Raw genomic sequence first — 21,805 nt, 5'->3', positions numbered from 1 at the left:
GGAGCAGACGGGGGTCCGGAAGCTGAAGGGGGTGAAGTACGGCAGACGGCCGTCCCCGGGAGGGGGTGTTCGTTCACGTGCGGACGCCGGGAGCAGGCGGCCGTCACGCAATTCTGCCAACCGTTCCCACCGGCCTGTGTTTAAGGAGGCGGCCGGTCCTCCGTCCTTGGATGGATAACATTCGCAGATTTTCTGCCCGGCCTGTGTTTAAGGAGGCGGCCGGTTCCCTCCTTCCTTTCTTGGATGTATAACATTCGCAGGTTTTCGCCCGGCCTATGTTTAGTGAGGCGGCCGGTCCTCCCCCTCCTTGGATGGATAACATTCGCAGATTTTCTGCCCGGCCTGTGTTTAAGGAGGCGGCCGGTTCCCTCCTTCCTTTCTTGGATGTATAACATTCGCAGATTTTCGCCCGGCCTATGTTTAAGGAGGCGGCCGGTCCTCCACGAGAAGAATTCTGCCAACGTTCCACCGGCCTGTGTTTAAGGAGGCGGCCGGTCCTCCACGAGAAGAATTCTGCCAACGTTCCACCGGCCTGTGTTTAAGGAGGCGGCCGGTCCTCCCCGTCGTTCCGCCGGCCTGTGTTTAAGGAGGCGGCCGGTCCTCCACGAGAAGAATTCTGCCAACGTTCCACCGGCCTGTGTTTAAGGAGGCGGCCGGTCCTCCCCGTCGTTCCGCCGGCCTGTGTTTAGGCCGGTCCTCCACTATTCCTTCCTTGGATGGAAAGCATGTAGCACTTTGAAAATTTTCGAGCACTGTGACACTTTGAACATTTTCGAGAGTTTTTGTACTTAGAAAAATTTTCGCTCTTGCACTTCCAGAGTGCTTTGCGGTAGCTCCTAGGTTCGCTGTCCGAGCAGGTGAACACTTTTTGGGGGGGAACACATCGCTAGAGACACCAGCCGCCTGGTTCTCGGGGCCAAAATTTGTGTTCCCCACACTCGTTCTGACTATATTTTGCGATTTGGGGGTAAAGGTAATGAGTACAGTGACTAGGGGGACCAACTCATCGTACTCTGGCGCACCAACAGACCAAAGCTGGTACTGCACCTACCCCTGGTACCCCAACCCCAGGTACCTGAAGGGACTTTGAAAATTTTTCGCCAAATTTCGGAGGGAGCTCCAGGGCAAGATGCTGATTTTTCGCTATTTGCGGCCGACTGCGGAACCAGCGCGGAGCGGACACTTTACGGCGCAAGAGCCGTTGGCACTTAGAAATTTTTCGCCAAAGTTGGAGCGAGCTCCAGGGCAAGAGGCTGATTTTTCGCTATTTGCGGCCGACTGCGGGAACCAGCCAGAGTGGACACTTTACGGCGCAAGAGCCGTTGGCACTTAGAAATTTTTCGCCAAAGTTGGAGCGAGCTCCAGGGCAAGAGGCTGATTTTTCGCTATTTGTGGACGACTGCGGGAACCAGCCAGAGCGGACACTTTACGGCGCAAGAGCCGTTGGCACTTAGAAATTCTTCGCCAAAGTTGGAGCGAGCTCCAGGGCAAGAGGCTGATTTTTCGCTATTTGCGGCCGACTGCGGGAACCAGCCAGAGCGGACACTTTACGGCGCAAGAGCCGTTGGCACTTAGAAATTTTTCGCCAAAGTTGGCGCGAGCTCCAGAAGGAGAGGCTGATTTTTCGCTATTTGCGGCCGACCGCGGGAACCAGCCAAAGCGGACACTTTACGGCGCAAGAGCCGTAGGCACTTAGAAAATATTCGCCTGAGTTGGCGCGAGCTCCAGGTGGAGAGGCTGATTTTTCGCCATTTGTGGCCGACCGCGGGAACCAGCCAAAGCGGACACATTACGGCGCAAGAGCCGTAGGCACTTAGAAAATATTCGCCTGAGTTGGCGCGAGCTCCAGGTGGAGAGGCTGATTTTTCGCCATTTGTGGCCGACCGAGCGAACCAGCCAAAGCGGACACTTGACGGCGCAAGAGCCGTTGGCACTTAGAAATTTTTCGCCTGAGTTGGCGCGAGCTCCAGCAGGAGAGGCTGATTTTTCGCCATTTGTGGCCGACCGCGGGAACCAGCCAAAGCGGACACTTGACGGCGCAAGAGCCGTTGGCACTTAGAAATTTTTCGCCTGAGTTGGCGCGAGCTCCAGCAGGAGAGGCTGATTTTTCGCCAATTGTGGCCGACCGCGGGAACCAGCCAAAGCGGACACATTACGGCGCAAGAGCCGTAGGCACTTAGAAAATATTCGCCTGAGTTGGCGCGAGCTCCAGGTGGAGAGGCTGATTTTTTGCCATTTGTGGCCGACAGGGGAACCGTCGCAATTCGGACAGCTTGTGCGGCAGCCCACGCTGGCATTTAGAAAATATTCTGAAATTTCCACCGACTTCCGTGGTGGAGAGGCCGAATTTTCGACATTCGGGGCCGACCGGGGAACCGTCGGCACTCGGACGGAACGTGCGGCAGCCCACGCTCGCACTTAGAAAATATTCTGAAATTCTCCCCGACCTCCGTGGTGGAGAGGCCCAATTTTCGACATTCGGGGCCGACCGGGGAACCGTCGGCACTCGGACGGAACGTGCGGCAGCCCACGCTCGCACTTAGAAAATATTCTGAAGTTCTCACCGACTTCCGTGGTGGAGAGGCCGAATTTTCGACATTCGCGGCTGACCGGGGAACCGTCGGCACTCGGACAGCTTGTGCGGCAGCCCACGCTGGCACTTAGAAAATATTCTGAAATTCTCACCGACTTCCGTGGTGGAGAGGCCGAATTTTCGCGATTCGGGTCCGAAAGGAGAACCGTCGCAATTCGGACAGCTTGTGCGGCAGCCCACGCTCGCACTTAGAAAATATTCTGAAATTCTCATCGACTTTGGTGGTGGAGAGGCCGAATTTTCGACATTCGGGGCCGACCGGGGAACCGTCGGCACTCGGACAAGTTGTGCGGCAGCCCACGCTCGCACTTAGAAAATATTCTGAAATTCTCACCGACTTCCGTGGTGGAGAGGCCGAATTTTCGACATTCGGGGCCGACCGGGGAACCGTCGGCACTCGGACAAGTTGTGCGGCAGCCCACGCTCGCACTTAGAAAATATTCTGAAATTCTCACCGACTTCCGTGGTGGAGAGGCCGAATTTTCGACATTCGGGGCCGACCGGGGAACCGTCGGCACTCGGACAAGTTGTGCGGCAGCCCACGCTCACACTTAGAAAATATTCTGAAATTCTCACCGACCTCTGTGGTGGAGAGGCCGAATTTTCGACATTCGGGGCCGACCGGGGAACCGTCGGCACTCGGACAAGTTGTGCGGCAGCCCACCCTCGCACTTAGAAAATATTCTGAAATTCTCACCGACCTCCGTGGTGGAGAGGCCGAATTTTCGACATTCGCGGCCGACCGGGGAACCGTCGCCACTCGGACAAGTTGTGCGGCAGCCCACGCTCGCACTTAGAAAATATTCTGAAATTCTCACTGACCTCCGTGGTGGAGAGGCCGAATTTTCGCCATTCGGATCCGACCGGGGAACCAGCGCGCCTCGGATAGATTGCGTGTCAGCCCTCGGTGACACTTAGAAAATATTCGTAAAATTATTTCGGACCTCTAGGACCGCTTTTTCACCGTCGCTGTCCGACCGGGGAACCGTCGTAGCTCGGACAGTTCGTGTGCCAGCATCCGCTGGCACTTAGAAAAATTTTCAAAAAGAAAAAAAAGTCTTCTGCGCATACGTGCCGACTATATTTTGCGATTAGGGGGTAAAGGGGATGAGTACAGTAACTAGGGGGACCAACTCATCGTACTCTGGCGCACCAACAGACCAAAGCTGGTACTGCACCAGCGCTTACCCCTGGTACCTGAGCGCTAGCCCCTGGTACCTGAGCGCCCGCCCCTGGTACCTAAGAGCTACCCCGGCTGCCGCGAGCGATGCCCGGCGAGGCTTCCAGAGCCTCGGCTAAGCATTTTCGACGGCCCGCTGGTCTTCCAGCGGAGCTCCGGCCGGTCCTCGGGGGGCCGTTCCGCCTAACTTTTTACGCCCGATTGGGCTTCCAGGGACGCGGCTAAGCATTTTTAACCAAGTATGGAGCTTTTTTGGGACTTCCGTGTGGAGCTTCAGGGCCGTTCCGCCTAACTTTTTACGCCCGATTGGGCTTCCAGGGACGCAGCTAAGCATTTTTAACCAAGTATGGAGCTTTTTTGGGACTTCCGTGTGGAGCTTCAGGGCCATTCCGCCTAACTTTTTACGCCCGATTGGGCTTCCAGGGACGCGGCTAAGCATTTTTAACCAATTATGGAGGTTTTTGCAGACCTCCAGCTGGAGCTCCAGGGCCGTTCCGCCTAACCTTTTACGCCCGATTGGGCTTCCAGGGACCCGGCTAAGCATTTTTAACAGATTATGGAGCTTTTTGAGGACTTCCATGTGGAGCTCCAGGGCCGTTCCGCCTAACTTTTTACGCCCAATTGGGCTTCCAGGGCCGCGGCTAAGCATTTTTAACAGATTATGGAGCTTTTTGCGGACTTCCGGCTGGAGCTCCAGGGCCGTTCCGCCTAACTTTTTACGCCCGATTGGGCTTCCAGGGCCGCGGCTAAGCATTTTTAACCGATTATGGAGGTTTTTGCGGACCTCGAGGTGGAGCTCCAGGGCCGTTCCGCCCAACCTTTTACGCCCGATTGGGCTTCCAGGGACCCGGCTAAGCATTTTTAACCGATTATGGAGGTTTTTGCGGACCTCCAGGTGGAGCTCCAGGGCCGTTCCGCCTAACCTTTTACGCCCGATTGGGCTTCCAGGGACCCGGCTAAGCATTTTTAACAGATTATGCAGCTTTTTGAGGACTTCCATGTGGAGCTCCAGGGCCGTTCCGCCTAACTTTTTACGCCCGATTGGCCTTCCAGGGCCGCGGCTAAGCATTTTTAACAGATTATGGAGCTTTTTGCGGACTTCCGGCTGGAGCTCCAGGGCCGCTCCGCCTAACTTTTTACCCCCGATTGGGCTTCCAGGGCCGCGGCTAAGCATTTTTAACAGATTATGGAGCTTTTTGAGGACTTCCATGTGGAGCTCCAGGGCCGTTCCGCCTAACTTTTCACGCCCGATTTGGCTTCCAGGGATGCGGCTAAGCATTTTTAACAGATTATGGAGCTTTTTTGGGACCTCCAGGTGGAGCTCCAGGGCCGTTCCGCCTAGCTTTTTACGCCCGATTACGCTTCCAGGGACGCGGCTAAGCATTTTTAACAGATTATGGAGCTTTTTGCGGACCTCCAGCTGGAGCTCATTCGCGCGAGACCGAAAGAAAAAAAAAGGCATGAAAATGGAGAATCGAAAAAGCTCGATTTTTTTCAACCGGGGCGCAGGGAGTCCTAACCGGGGCGCCGCCCCGGCTCGCCCCGGCTTGGCTACGCCTCTGGTCTACACTATTTCAAGATTTAAGATTCAAGATTCAAGAGTTTCTATTCGCCATGTTTGAGCGTGCCAAACAAGGGATTTGACTTCGGTAAATCACACCCTCTGTTCAACATTCAGGTGACTAACAACACTCAGGACATATGAAAAATGGCAACTATTCTCAAACATCCCCTGATCTTAAACTCCCAAAAGGGCAAGGAAAAACTAAAAACTCCCACCGATCAAACCTGCAGTAGAACCTGTTTAGCTGGTTAGCAAGCCTTGGGCTAAACATGGTAAATGAGAAACCTTGAGAAGAGCCCACAGATGGGATGGTCCGTCTTCCAAGAACCTGTTTAGCTGGTTAGCAAGCCTTGGGCTAAACAGGTTCTACTGCAGGTACATATTTTTACTATGTGTCCTCTCTGCATCCATTGCAGCCTGGTCATCCTGGAAGAGGGACCCTCCCATCTGTGGGCTCTTCTCAAGGTTTCTCATTTACCCTAGTTGGAGTTTTGAGTTTTTCGTTGCCCTCCTGGGAGAATATTTGTCATTTTTCACACGTCCTGAGTGTTGTTAGTTACCTAAATGTTGAACAGAGGCTGTGTTGTACCGAAGTCAAATTCCTTGTTTGACACCCTCAAACATTGCAAATAAACACTGAGGTATTAGGCCCACTTACACTCACTGGTGTCTCGTAACTTGCAGAGGACTGCTCAGTGGAAGGCATCCTCCCTTGCTACAGGGAAATGTGCAACAGCCAGCAAAGATGCCACATTGAGCTTTTGAAGGACCAGTCCTGCCCTGCCACCTACAAATATCTGCAGATGGTCTATAGCTGTGAACAGAAAGGTGGGATTCACGTCTCGTGATCTTCCACTCTGCACTGAATCTAAGACTATCTAAAGCAATGCAAGGAGTCCCACAAGGGGTTCGACGGCCAGATTTTTTTTAATCGTCCGTTCCAAATTAAAATGACTTTTGGCTGTCCTCAGTATGTCTCGATAGTCTGGGCATCGCCGACGGCAGCGTTGCAGACTCTCCCTTCAAAGCCTCCTCAATGAGAGACGCCACCCAGGTAAAAGCCCGCCTCAACAGGGAGTCCTGCTGGAAGCCGTCAAGAAATCGTACGTGGAAAATTGACCGCTTGGGACTTTGGTCACCTGAGCTTTGGAATGTCTGCCTCCTCCAGCCGTCGGCAGCTGGATCCTGGTGAACCTCGGCTACAAGAGAAAGGTGACGTCGATCGTGACCCAGGGGTGTGATAGCAACAATACTCGCTCCTGGGACATCAAACTTGAGATGAGACTAAGCGTTGACAAGAGGAAGTGGACCAAATACCCGGACGGGAAGGTGAGCGCGGGGGGGCCAATCAAGTCGACTGTGACCGCATCCTTCAATCTTGTCACAACAAACAAGGAAACATTCCATTTCTAGTTCATCGGCGGTGGGACTCATCTGCTTGAGACGCCCGCAATCGCTCAGTACGTCTGCATCCTGCCGCTAGAAAATTGTCCAGAATTTGGCCTCCGCTTCGACATCTTGGGATGCGCACAAGAGGGTGAGCAACACAATTTGCCGCTTTGGTTGCCGAAAACAACAATCCCAAAACATGCCACGAACTCTCGCCTTTTGTCCGACAGATGAGACGACCTGTGCCAGAAAGTTCAACAGCCTCCGTTTCACCAATTCGATGACATGAGTCACGCTTGACACAATGTTTCATGACCGCCTGTCGTCAATGTCACGTGTGTGTCTTCTGCAGGTTCTACTGTCCGCCCGGGTGTGACAAAGAGGAACACTTTGTCTTCGGAACGATGGTCTACTCTGCAGTACGGGATTGCCTGACCCCACCGGTGGACTTCTTGTCTGTGACTGCAAGTATGTGTAAATGCAGGACTCGCACATCTGTGCGGCTGCTATTCACGCTGGAGTCATTCAGAACAACATCGGAGGAGATTGCATTGTGATGAGCGCTCCCAAGCAGCACGTTTACTTGGGCTCCACCGGGAACGGGAGCACCTCCAGATAGAGAAGTCCCATGAAGAGCAACCGACTAATTATCACTTTATTATTTGCACTGGGTGTGTATTTTATGTTTGCGGACAGGGGTGAGTTAAAAAAATTTTTAGGTCACGCCAACTGTCATGACGACTAAAACTCACACAGGGTCTCGCCTGCAGAGCCCAGATGCTCGTCACCTGACTGGGACGAGTTTGCGGGGTTCTGCTACAAACATTTTGACGATGAATTGAACTGGGCTGATGCTCAACGGGTCTGCCGTGGTATTGGTGCCAAACTGGTGTCCATCCGCACCGAGGTGGAGCAGGCGTGGGTTAAAGTGCCTCTAATGTTGGCGCGCATCCCAACCTTAAATTTCCAACAGTCTCCGTAGAACGACTCGATGGGTGCAATATCTGAGAACCGGATGAGAGCTCTGTTCCCATCCGTTCCTGCAGAAACCAGCGACATGTGGACCGAACTGAACAACCTGGTGCTTCCCGGCACGTTCGTGTGGTCGGACCGCCACAAGGTGACCTTCACCCACTGGGCCAGCGTGTCAGCCTCGGTAAACACTCTGTGGCTGTGTTACGGCAGGTGCGTGGTCAAATCAGCATTTGGAAGATGAATAGATTTGCGCTCCACTGAAATTGATTGTTTTCCTTCAGACTGGAAGAAGATGGAAGCCAATGTCTTGCGCCCAAGTCAACAGCTTCATGTGCAAAATGCCCCACAGAGCATTTTCCAATTGCCTCATCGAAGCCACAGGTGGCGTCATAGAGTCAACCTCGCTGTGTTGGTTCCAAACATCCCAAGACCAATCGAAGTCCATGGAGAAAATTAACAATGCAAGCAAGACATCAAAGATGAAAATTTAATGCCCTTCCTACTCTGCTCAAAATAAATAGTATCACCATTTTAACAAAAAAAACCACAAAAACAAAAGAAATATCACTGACTAAGGACAACATACCTGTACAGCTGCTGCGAGAAGGCCTGGAGAGCAAACTTATCATAAGTGTTTTGGGCATTTAGCTTAGCTGTTATTAGCCAACTAGATGTCATGTCCAGATGCAATGTGAACAAGCGTGCGATGTTCACTAAGACTCGACTCTACTTGGTTTGTCCTTTTCTCTTGACAACTTTGAATGCCTTTTTGTAAGGTTACTGACTCAAAGAGCAAAACACATTGTACAGAAATTCCAGTGCTTTCAAAGAGCCCAATTGTAAGAACGTGAGACAAGAATAGTTTTGAAGCTGGAATGAAAGGTTCAAAGTCAATTATTGCTCTCGTTCATTGTTTTGTTTTTACTCATGTCGTGTTGTCTTGTCCTCATCGGCCTGTAGAAAGCGAGCCCAGACTAGACAGCTTTTTGTTTTATTCTACAAACCGGATTCGGTTGAAGTTGGGAAATTGTGTAAAATGTAAATAAAAACAAAACACAATTTGAAAATCCATTTCAACCTATATTCAATTGAATACACGACAAAGACAACATATTTAATGCTCAAATTCATTAACTTTATTTTTCAAATAATAATTTACTTAGAATTTCATGGCTGCAGCACGTGCAGTAGAAGTTAGGAAAGAGCATGTTTACCACTATGTTACATCACCTTTCCTTTTGATAACATTCAATAAACATTTTTGGAAGAGAGGAGACTACCGTTTTTTTCCATGTATATTGCGCAAAATTTAACTAATTTATTGTCCTAAAATCTGGGGTGCGCATTATACATGGGTACAATTTTTTATTTTTTTTTTGTAAGAAAATCATTGTACAACAATTTTTGAAGAAAATCTTGTCACGGATGGAGTGTGGAAAGGAGCAGGGCGACCAAGTGCAGCTAGGACCAGGGTTCATTGGAGGAACTCAAAACACAGACTTGGTAAACTAATATACCTCTCTAACAAAACCAACAACAGGACTGACCGACAAAGACGTGGAACAAAAAGACAGGGTGACATTACCAAAGACAGGAACAGAAACATGTGTTATTGTCAAATACTGTTTGTTTTTTAATCTCCATCGCGGACTGGACGTCACACGGAGGCAGTATCACTGCGCATGCGCACTATAGATCCGATGCGAATAGTCCTCTTCTTGACTGTCAATGAATGTGATAGTTTAATACAATCAGCAAATAACAAAATGTGTATTACAGGTAATATTTTATTTCACAACACTTTGCCTTGTTCCTTTTGTCTCTGCTGTTCAATTCAAACACGCTTCATACGAACGCAATGCTCTCGTATCAGACGCTTGCTGGATCACCTGCTCGTTTGCTGTCACAATGTACCCTACACAAAACTGAAACATTTGTTGCAGCTCCGAGTCACGGCGAGGGGCAAGTTTTGGTTTCCAAGGGTGTTTCTATTCCTCTTCAACTTCTCTCCCATACAGAGCCGCCTTTTTCACGTCACTTTCCTCTTTTCATTTTAAATGAACTGATCGCGGTGGTGCCTTTACGGGCAGTCGGAGAAATCAACACCAACAAAAAAAATACATCCAGCCTAGTTAAGACCATACCAAAGACTATAAAAATGGGAGCCATTGCCTCCCTGCTTGGCACTCAGCATTAAGGGTTGGAATTGGGGGGTTAGATCACCAAATGATTCCCGAGCGCGGCACCGCTGCTGCTCACTGCTCCCCTCTCCCCCAGGGGATGGATCAAAATCACACGGGGATGGGTCAAATGCAGAGGACAAATTTCACCACACCCAGATGCGTGTGTGACGATCATTGGGACTTAAAAAAAAATAAAATAAAATTTGTATTATACATGGGTACAGGCTTTTTTTCCAGCATCGACATGCCATTTTTAGGGTGCATATTATACATAGGGGCGCATTATACATGAAAAAAAAAAGGTAATTCTCTTAGCTTCTCATGTGGAATTCTTTCCCATTCTTGCTTGATGAACCGCATCAGTTGTTCAACAGTCCGGGGTCTTCCCTGTCGGAATTTATGCTTCATAATGCGCCACACATTCAATAGGAGAGAGGTCTGGACTGCAAGCGGGCCAGGGAAGAACCTGGACTCTTTTACTTCGAAGCAGCGCTGTTGTAACACGTGCAGAATGTGGCTTGGCATTAAATAAGCTGCGGCGTCAATGAAAAAGACGTCGCTTGGACGGGAGCATATGTTGCTCCAAAATCTGTATGTACTTTTCAGCATTTTTGTGTTGCCTTCACAGAAATGTAAGTCACCCATGCACCCCCATACCATCACAGATGCTGGCTTTTGAACTCTGCGTTGATAACAGTCCGGATGGTCCGCTTCCTCTTTGGTCCGGAGGACACGACGTCCAATGTTTCCGAAGACAATTTGAAAATTGGACTCATCTGTCAGGTTTATTTTGATGACTGAATAACTATTAAGAGAAGAGAAACAGCAAACAGACCACAAGTGAGACAGAATATTAAGTCTTTTCTCGCGAGGAGTGCAGTACAGATCCTTCACAACAATCTCACTACACTAATTATCTGTATGCACTCCTGCTCTTTTTATTTGGATTTGCCCTACCCACAAAATGAGACAAGCCCTCTAAAAGGGGAGGAGGGAAGCACGTGGGCTTTGTCTCGTAAGAAGAAAAATCACAAGGTGTTACATACTGATATGGAACAGTGTGAGAAAGAGTACGAGTGATCAGCAACCATTCTTTGTGTCTGTGATGAATTCAGGAAACATGAGTGATCAGCGATCATTGTTTGTGTCTGTGATGAAATCAGGAAACATGAGTGATCAGCGATCATTGTTTGTGTCTGTGATGAAATCAGGAAACATGAGTGATCAGCAATCATTATTTGTTAAAAAGGAACTGTCTTGGTAGATGTCTTCATTTTGCTGAGTGGTCAGCTGCGACCTGTCTGACCCAGTAACTTCTCTCTTCTGTGGTACATCATAAAAACAGCAAGGCCAAACAGCAAGCATATATTGCAGTAATATTGCGGTAATATTGCGGTAAAGCATCGACTAGAGAACGCATGATAACATATACCGTTTTTCCTTGTATAGTGCGCCCCCATGTATAATACACACCCTAAAAATGGCATGCTGATGCTGGAAAAAAGCCTGTACCCATGTATAATACGCACCCAATTTTTATGAATTTTTTTTTATGAATTTTTTTTTTTTTTTTTTTTAAGTCCCAATGATCGTCACACACGCAGGGAGGCAATGGGTCCCATTTTTATAGTCTTTGGTATGGTCTTAACTAGGCTGGATGTAATTTTTTTTGTTGGCGTTGATTTCTCCGACTGCCCATAAACGCACCACCGCGCTCCGTGCGCGCACGGGAAAGAGGCGTGCGGACGTGAAAAAAGCGGCTCTGTATGGGAGATACGTTGAAGAGGAATAAAAACACCCTTGGAAACCAAAACTTGGTGATTTCAAGTTTCATTTCGAGGGACATTTGTCACGTCTCGTCCCCAGTTTTGCTATGTGTCTAGGTTGCCATAGTTTCTGTTCGCGTCGCCCCTCTCTTCCTGTGTCACCTCAATCGATGTAACGTGTTTTGTATTTAAGTCCTGTCTGCCCCTCGCTCACCGTCGGATCATTGCATGTGTTACTGTCATGATGTCTGTTTGCTTTCTGTTCCTGTCTTTGGTAATGTCACCCTGTCTTTTTGTTCCACGACTTTGTCGGTCAGTCCTGTTGTTGGTTTTGTTTTCTAAAAAAAAAAAAAAAATTAAAAAAAAAAAAAATTAAAAATTTTTTTTACCCATGTATAATGCGCACCCCAGATTTTAGGACAATAAATTCGTTAAATTTTGCGCACTATACACGGAAAAAAACGGTATGTACATTTTTCTAACATCATCAGACCACAAAATACTTTTCCTTTGTGCTTCAATCCATTTTACATGAGCTCAGGCCCAGAGAACCCGGCGGCGTTTCTGGATGTGGTTCATAAACGGCTTTTGGTTTGCATGGTAGAGTGTTAACCCGCACTTACTGATGTAGTGACGAACTGTATTGACTGACAGTGGTTTTCTGAAGTTTTCCTGAGCACATTTGGTGATATCCTTTACACACTCATGTCGGTTTTGAAGGCAGTGCGGTCTGAGGTATCGAAGGTCACGGTCATTCAATCTTGGTTTCCGGCCGTGTCGCTTACGTGCAGTGATTTCACCAGATTCTCTCAACTTTTTGAAGATATTATGGACCGTAGATGTTGAAATCCCTGAATTCCTTGCAATGTTGCTTTGAGAAATGTTGTTCTTAAACTGTTCAACTATTTTCTCACGCCGTTGTGGACAAGGTGGTGAACTTCGCCCCATCCATGCTTGTGAATGACTGAGCATGTTTGGGGATCCTCCTTTTATACTCAATCATGGTACCCACCTGTTCCTAATTAGCCTGATCACATGTGGGATGTTCCAAATACCGTTTTTTTTCATGTATAATGCGCAAAATTTAACTAATTTATTGTCCTAGAATCTGGGGTGCGCATTATACATGGGTACAAAAAAAAAATAAAAAATATTATTATTTTTTCTTAAATCCAGATATCATACGGAGGCCATCATTACAGATGCGCTTTCTTCTCTGCTGTTCACTTCAAACACGCTCCATACGAACACAATGCTCTCGTATCAGACGCTTGCTAGATCACCTGCTCGTTTGCTGTCACAATGTACCCTACACAAATCCGAAACATTTCTTTGCTATTGAGTATGCTAGCGCATGCGCAGTGATACTGACCGGCAGAATAACATCCGGTTGTTCCCAAAGATGATCTTTTTTCTGAAATAATTTTACGTTCACGGACTTAAGTAGGAGTCAAAATTTGGGTGCGTATTATACATGGGTGCAGGCTTTTTTCCAGCATCAACATGCCATTTCTAGGGTGCGTATTATACATGGGGGCGCATTATACATGGAAAAAAACGGTAGGTGTTTGATGAGCTTTTCTCAGCTTTCTCAGTATTTTTCTGTCACCTTTCCCAACTTCTACTGGACGTGTTGCAGCCATGAAATTCTAAGTTCATTATTATTTGGCAAAAAACAATTACCGTTTTTTTCCATGTATAATGCGCAAAATTTAACTAATTTATCATCCTAAAATCTGGGGTGCGCATTATGCATGGGTACATTTTTTTTAAAATTTTTATTTATTATTTTTATTTTTTTTAAGAAAATCATGGTACAACAATTTTTGAAGAAAATCTTGTCACGGATGGAGTGTGGAAAGGAGTAGGGCGACCAAGTGCAGCTTGGACCAGGGTTCATTGGAGGAACTCAAAACACAGACTTGGTAAACTAACATAACTCTCTAACAAAACCAACAACAGGACTGACCGACAAAGACGTGGAACAAAAAGACAGGGTGACATTACCAAAGACAGGAACAGAAACCTGTGTTCTTGTCAAATATTGTTTGTTTTTTAATCTCCATCGCGGACTGGACGTCATACGGAGGCAGTATCACTGCGCATGCGCACTATGGATCGGATGCGAATCGTCCTCTTTTCTTCTTGACTGACAATAAATGTGATAGTTTAATACTATCAGCAAATAACAAAATGCGTATTACAGGTAATATTTTATTTCACAACACTTTGCTTTGTTCCTTTCGTCTCTGCTGTTCACTTCAAACACGCTCCATACGAACGCAATGCTCTCGTATCAGACGCTTGCTGGATCACCTGCTCGTTTGCTGTCACAATGTACCCTACACAAATCTGAAAAATTTGTTGCGGTTCCGAGTCACGACGAGGGGCAAGTTTTGGTTTCCAAGGGTGTTTTTATTCCTCTTCAACTTCTCTCCCATACAGAGCCGCCTATTTCACATGTCCGCACGTCACTTTCCTCTTTTCATTAACCTAACTGATCGCGGTGGTGCCTTTACGGGCAGTTGGAGAAATCAACGCCAACAAAAAAAATACATCCAGCCTAGTTAAGACCATACCAAAGACTATAAAAATGGGACCCATTGCCTCCCTGCTTGGCACTCAGCATTAAGTCAAAGTCAAAGTCAAAGTCAGCTTTATTGTCAATCTCTCCACATGTCACAACATACAAAGAGACCGAAATTACGTTTCTCTCTATCCCACGGTGACGAGACACATAACACGATAGACATACATGTACGCGACACAATATAAAAACAAGAAGGCAAAAATTCAAACAATCAATAGTAAGAGTGATGAATAAATAATAAATAAACAGATAACACAATAAATAACGGAGCCAGCAAGCATAGCGCAAAAGTAAAAAACATCATAAACAAAAAGGCACAAACAATAAATAAGAGTAATAACAAATAATAAATAATAAGAGCCAGTGTGCATTCAGACAGTTCAGGGTTGGAATTGGGGGGTTAGATCACCAAATGATTCCCGAGCGCGGCGCCGCTGCTGCTCACTGCTCCCCTCTCCCCCAGGGGATGGATCAAAATCACACGGGGATGGGTCAAATGCAGAGGACACATTTCACCACACCCAGATGCGTGTGTGACGATCATTGGGACTTTAAAAAAATAAAATAAAAATAAAACTTTGGGTGCGTATTATACATGGGTACAGGCTTTTTTCCAGCATCGACATGCCATTTTTAGGGTGCGTATTATACATGGGGGCGCATTATACATGGAAAAAAAAGGTAAGTCACTCCGGAGTATAAGTCGCATTTAGGGGAAATTTATCCGAAAAAAACAACACCAAGAACAGACATGAACAAGCAACAACAGGCTAAACGATAGGTATACTAATGTGACAAACACAAACAAAGACCTGAGGACGGGCCTGACGTAACATTCAGAGTTATTCAAATAACCCACCCAAACTATGAAAAAAAACGCGACCTATAGTCCGAAAAATACGGTAATGACAACACAAAATACAACACAACACAACACAACAATACTTACCTTTCCTTTAAAATCTTTTTCTCTACCTAACACAGACAGATAATGGGAGAATGTGTCACAACGTGAAGGAGATGTATTGGGTAATGCAGAAACAAAACAAAAACTATATTTAATGTTAGACACATTATCCACTAGGCTACTTTCGTCTTGACATTCATTAAATTGACAATGAAGGGACTTGAACCCTTTAATCTTCTGATCCAAAGTCAGTTAACTTCACTTGAATCTAGGCTGTAGATTTACTGTATATGCTCAAAAATCATTGCACTGCTATCACTTGTCAGAATTTCCTGTATGGCTATCTGGCCTAATGGGTAAGATTCCAAATCTAAATCATCAAATTGAAAGAGGAAAATATAGGTAAACTGTTTGTGTGCTGTTTTGATCTTTGTTGTGGTGACCCCAAATGTCAGTGACAAAAGCCAGAAGAAAGAGGCACATTTTTCATCTTATGTACAATTTTTAATTTGTTTCTCTTGACTCCAGTCGAGCAACCTGTGCTTGCTGATATTCACAATCCCTGTTTACTAGTTATTTTAGTCTGAGCAACCTGCTCAACTAAGGTTTCCAACTAGGACTAGGGTTCCTAGAGTTAGGGTTAGGGCTAGGTGTATAAAAAGTCTACCCCACCTGAGGATCGAACTCTTGACCTTCAGATTATGAGACTGACATGCTAGCACCTGCACTAATGAGGCTGTGCATTTGCAGTTTTACAATTCTTTTTTACTGTGAAACTGATCCAACCACCGGCCATTTCAATCAAACTGAACTTCACAGAAAGAAAAAGTGACTTTAAGTCTGAGCATTCTGAAAGTAGGGTTTCCAACTCGGGTTAGGGAAGCCAACTAAGGTTTCAAACTGTGGCCAGGGTTTCCAACTGGGGTTTCAAATTAGGGCTAGAGTTAGGACTAGAAGAAAGTATGCCCCGTGTGAGGGTCGAACTTACGACCTTCAGATTATGACACTGACACGCTACCACCTGCATTTTGTGAAATTGTTTTTTACTGTAAATTGATTCAACCACCGCCCATTTTGATCAAATTTAACTAGGCTAGGAAATCCAACTAGGACTAGGGTTTCCAGAAAAGGCTAGAGTTAGGGTTGGACTATATATAAATCATGCGCCGTGTGAGGATTGTCAAGTCAAGTCAAGTTTATTTGTACAGCCCTAAATCACAAGCAGTCTCAAAGGGCTTCACATAGACAGAAATTGACAATTATTCTCAAAGCATCCCCTGATGTTAAGCTCCCAAAAGGGCAAAGATAAACTTAAAAACCCCTACTGGGGGAAAAGAAGAAACCTTGAGAAGGGACCACAGATGGAAGGATCCCACTTTCAGGATCACCAGGTTGGAATGGATGCAGAGAGGGCACAAATGATACAACATGAACATCAATGAAATAAAAAGTGGATGTCCATGTCAGAGCAGAGGGCTGCCGAAGGAGCCCTCAATTGTCCTGGCAGTGTCTACGAGGAGGTTGAGCTGCAGTTCCCCCATCCTGAATTGACCCACGAGAATCCAGATAGCCGCTGTCAGCATGGGTGCCACCTAACCACCTCCCCGGCCGGGGAGGGGGGAGGGAGGGGGTGGAGAGGGGGAGAAAACAAACTCCAGCCGAATCGGCCACTACAGGTTAGTTAAAGGCCATGTCATAGAAATGTGTCTTTAAACGTGTCTTAAATGTTTCTACTGAGGTAGCAGTTCTAATATCCATTGGTAGGGCATTCCAAAGCTCTGGAGCCCGAATAGAAAATGCTCTAGAGCAGGGGTGGGCAAACTTTTGGACTCGCGGGCCGAACTGGGTTCTAAATTTAGACCGGAGGGCCGGACAAGGAGCAGATGGACGTAGGCGTTGTGTGAAGTCATATAAGCGACCTGTAAAGGTCATTGCATAAAAGATCTTGGCCTTTAGTAGGTAGTAAAGCATGGATATTCCAAACAAGTTTTTTGAAAACAAATGCATTTATTAACAGCATTAAAAAAAAAAAATTCACTAAAAATCTGCTATCAGTGATTCTCATAAAATACGACACTGTTATTATGAATAACAATCTCCATCACTTCAGTGCCTGCAGGTCAGATTAATGAAAGATGTTTATCTTATGAGATCACATCAAACGGCAAACATTCTGACCAAATATATCATCTTGAAGAATCGGTGAAAGCATACATCCAAATAAAGTAATCAAAACAGCAACACAGTGAGGGGTATCTGAAAATCAGAGCAGAGTTTTAACTCGCAAACACCTGGTAACAGAGGTGAGGAAACGGGAAACACCTCCTTAAAGTAAGCCTTAAGAACTTTACAGGTTAAGATTAGTCGCAAATAGGTGGTGCATCAATGTCCTTGAGCATCCTGCATTGTTTGAAAATGAGAATGGTCGCTAGTTTCAATCCCTGCTATGTGTACAAATCATATTCAAAATGCATTTTTTTACAATAAACTTGAGAGCCTCCCGTTCATTTTCAGTGGGAACAGTGTTGTTGGTCTCCCTTTTTTGCTAGTGCGTCATAGTCTGGAGTAAAATTTGTTGTGGCAATTCTTAGGCGAGATCCGAGGTGTTGGTCCGTTTACCTTGATCTGTGACGGGTTGATGTTGATGTGGCTGAACGTCACGTCGCGTACGTCGAGCCAAATTGTCCACTCTTTTTTAACATTCGGCACTCACTTCTTTTTTTCGGGCCACTCATTTTAATGGAAGGATTCCAGGGGAAGGTTTGTGGGTGGCTTTAGCGCAAAACTGCATCTGAAAGCTCAGCGCGCGAATTATAAGAATGCTGTCGTCAAAGCTCACGCTCTAAATTCGGGACTGATACGAATAGAGCGAGAGTGCGCCAAGTCCGTACTACTGAGTACGTACGTACACGCACTTGTGAGTGTGCACCGAGCTTTCTGACACGGCTTCCGGTAGTAAATGCGCAGGCGAGCGCTTCGCCATCTACTGGGAAAACGCAGTCATTGCAGGCAAAATGACCAAAAAAAAAAAGTTTAATAATACAATTTGTTCAGGGTTGGCGGGCCGGATTAAACGGTCCCGTGGGCCGGATGTGGCCCGCGGGCCGTAGTTTGCCCACCCCTGCTCTAGAGCCTGCAGACATTTTCTTGGCCCTCGGTGTCACTAAAAGGGTAGCGTTTTGCGAACGAAGGTTACGAGACGGAACATAAGGAACAACTAGGTCGACGAGATATGAAGGCGCTAAGCCATGCAGTGATTTATAGGTTAATAGAAGAACCTTGAAATCACATCTTAAATGGACCGGGAGCCAATGTAAGTTGGCTAGTATTGGGGTAATGTGATCAAATTTTCTTGTCCGAGAGAGCAGCCTTGCAGCAGCATTTTGTACTAACTGTAGACTTTTGATGTGGGACTTAGGAAGACCCGACAATAGTACATTACAGTAGTCCAGGCGCGACGTGACGAACGCATGAATAATAGTTTCTGCATCACCGGTAGAGAGGATCGGACGAATCTTTGCAATATTACGAAGGTGAAAAAACGCAATTCTTGTTATATTCTTAATGTGCTTTTGAAAGGAGAGAGTTTGGTCAAATATTACCCCGAGATTAGTTACAGTATCGCTTTGAGTGATAGTACGGTTATCTATAGTTATAGCGGTTTCCTTGAATAAGTGTTGATAACGAGTTGGACCAATTATCAACATCTCAGTTTTATCTGGGTTAAGACGAAGGAAGTTGAGAGACATCCATTGCTTGATCTCCGCAAGGCACGCCTCAAGATTACGACAATCCCGCGGATCTGTCATCGATAACGGCATATATAATTGGGTGTCATCCGCATAGCATTGAAAACTAATATTATATTTACGTATTATGTCGCCAAGCGGAATCATATAAATATTAAAAAGAATTGGTCCGAGAACCGATCCCTGTGGGACACCACACGTAACATTATAGAGCTCCGAGGACGCATTGCCATGGACCACTCGGTGCGTCCTGTTTGATAGATAGGAATGGAACCAGCCTAGTGCTGACCCTGAAATACCAACACAACTTTCAAGACGCCCTAATAAAATATCTAAGTCTACAGTGTCGAGGGCAGCACTAAGATCGAGTAGTAACAGTACAGACGAAGTGTTTGAATCCATAGCTATGAGGAGATCGTTAGTCACTTTAGCAAGTGCTGTCTCAGTGGAATGATTAGCTCTAAAACCAGACTGAAAAGTGTCATATCGATTATTGGCGACCATGTAATCAATAAGCTGCTGCGCTACTACTTTTTCAAGAAGTTTTGCTATGAATGGGAGGTTTGAAACTGGCCTTAAATTACTGAGACAGTCGGGGTCAAGATTTGGTCGCTTAAGTAACGGTTTAATGATAGCGGTTTTAAAGGCTGTTGGCACTATCCCAGAGGAGACAGACAGATTGATTATATTTAAGACGGATGGTCCTAAAATTTGAAATAATTCTTTAAGTAGTTTGGCTGGAAGAGGGTCAAGTAAACATGTTGTTTGTTTAGCCGCACTAACCAATTGTGTAAGCCTTTCAAGAGACACGCTTTTAAAAGTTGAGAGGGTTGTTGCATGATCATCAGCGTTGGTAAACGGTGGGCTCGACCGAGCGATTGGAATGGTATTCTTGATCTCATCCCTAATGGATTCAATCTTTTGAGCAAAAAAATTCATGAACTCGTCAGCTGAGTGGAAGGAACTATCGGTGGTCGGCTGGCGCAGAGTCAGCTTTGCCACTGTATCAAATAGGTATTTCGGATTATTCAAAGAGAAGACCAGTAGATCAATTAGGCCAAATTTACCAATTGTTTAATCAAGCTAATACAGGCGCCTGGGTCTTGGGTGGAGATGCACCGATCCGACTTTTTCAGTTCCGATACCGATACCGATGCCGTGGCTTTGCGTATCGGTCGATACCCGATACCGATCCGATATTATGGTTGACTTGATTGATTGATTGATTGATTGTATATTTATTGATCCCCAGGGGTTGGGAAATTCAGGCCCCAGCCGTATTCATACCACAGAGTGGGTATACAAAAGACACACAGATGGCATGAGCGCAACTCAATAGGCTCTCATAAGGCTGCCACACAACGGTGCCACAAAGAAAGGCAGAAAGTGCTCAAGATAAAAGCCATCAAAGCAAAACAAAGCTAAAAGACAAAGGAAAAAAAGTAACAGCGGCCAACCAGCACCCCTCAATACAAGAGAACACCCCAAAACACACAAAATAGCCTCCACGGGGTCCATAGACAGGTGTAGGGGCAGTCCAGTTCAAACTTAACAAGCTACATAACTCTACATGTGGAACAGAAAAGACCAAAGGCAATGGCATCAGGCAGACTACACAGTTCTTTGCTCTAAATTAGGGGTGTCCAAACTAACGGTCCAGTTTTTATTGGCCCGCAGCAAATTCTGAAAACATAATTGAATATGGCCCGCACAAGAAGCTTGAGCTCAGCTTCTCAGTTTCCACACTAGATGGAGCCCGCCACACAAAGCGTTTGAGGTCCCATTAACACCCCCCCCGGAAGAGAAGCGAACACGCAGCGTTTCACATCCGATTAGCCCCCCCCCATTCGGGAGAGAAGCGAACGCGCAGCCTTTGACGTCCCATTAGCAACCCGAAGAGAAGCGAACGCGCATGGTTTGACGTCCGCTTAGCAACCCGGGGAAGAGAAGCGAACGTTCGCTCCATGTTTGCGTTTGTTTAGAAAACTCTCGTGGCATGCGGCACACGTGCTGCTGGCGTATGACGTAGCCCGCGTCCCAATAGATTAAGGAAAGTATCGGCTCACAGATCGGCTGTATTTCCCGATACCCGATCCATCTATTTTGTTGATATCGGGACCGATATCCGATCCAGATATCGGATCGGTGCATCTCTAGTCTTGGGTCCTTAACACAAAAACTCGTGTGCCTTCGTGACCAGAAAGACAAGACATTCTTCCGGGTTGCCCAGTTTTAAAGAAACACAATATGAATATTCAAGCATGCAAATTATTGTGTGGTGATTGGTCGATGGTCGATGGTCATCTCCTCCTCGTTTGGGTTTTCCCCTGCTCAGCACAGGTGTCTGGACCACAAAGACGAGTTGTTTTTTGCGTTCCCCATCGGCCTTGAGATATCCTCCCTTTCTGGACATCCTGTTCCACAATACTTTGAAGAAAACAAATTCATGTAGTCTGCACATTCCTTTCCACTTATTAAGCGACCACACTACTATTAAAAATTATATTGATATGATTACATGTGTCTAACGCAGCCTTAATCAAATGTGTTTGCAAACTGCCGAAAGTACATTTCCGTTTATTCCCTCTCATGACCTCATTTATGAGGTCATCACCCGTTACTCTAGCAAGCAGCGACCAGCACACTGTCAGTCCTTTCTTCCCCCCGTGGCTCATGTTGAGTCACCAGGGTATATTGGCCGTTCGGTGACAACGGGCCAATGGTTTTCTCGATCAACCGGACAGTGAGTGACCTAATACATAGAATACAACAACAACCACAGAAAATCATCACTACAGTAAAGCCACAGCAACGAGCACAGACATGATGAGGCCTTTCCAGCTTCCGAACGTTTTCATCCAATCAGACCAAATATCGGTGCGTACATCTGAATGATCTTTCATGTTTTT

The 21,805-nt window shown here is 46.4% G+C and overlaps 1 long non-coding RNA gene across 3 annotated transcripts; it reads left to right on the top strand.

Moving 5' to 3' along the window:
• The first annotated feature begins 5,680 nt into the window (after positions 1-5,680).
• Positions 5,681-8,927, top strand: LOC133157151 (uncharacterized). Of its 3 annotated transcripts, XR_009714947.1 has the most exons (8): positions 5,681-5,802; positions 6,022-6,165; positions 6,309-6,391; positions 6,506-6,666; positions 6,751-6,874; positions 6,957-7,194; positions 7,773-7,911; positions 7,983-8,927. It is a non-coding gene; the product is annotated as an uncharacterized LOC133157151 (long non-coding RNA). The 3 variants fall into 3 exon arrangements; XR_009714946.1 differs by having other exon boundaries at positions 5,723-6,165; positions 7,079-7,194; XR_009714945.1 differs by having other exon boundaries at positions 5,723-6,165.
• The last annotated feature ends 12,878 nt before the right edge of the window (positions 8,928-21,805 follow it).

The sequence above is a fragment of the Syngnathus typhle genome, linkage group LG7 (genome assembly GCF_033458585.1).
Source record: "Syngnathus typhle isolate RoL2023-S1 ecotype Sweden linkage group LG7, RoL_Styp_1.0, whole genome shotgun sequence".
Lineage (NCBI taxonomy): Eukaryota > Metazoa > Chordata > Actinopteri > Syngnathiformes > Syngnathidae > Syngnathus > Syngnathus typhle.
The sequence above is the reverse complement of the archived record's forward strand: the minus strand, read 5'-3'. Positions and strand labels throughout refer to the sequence as shown.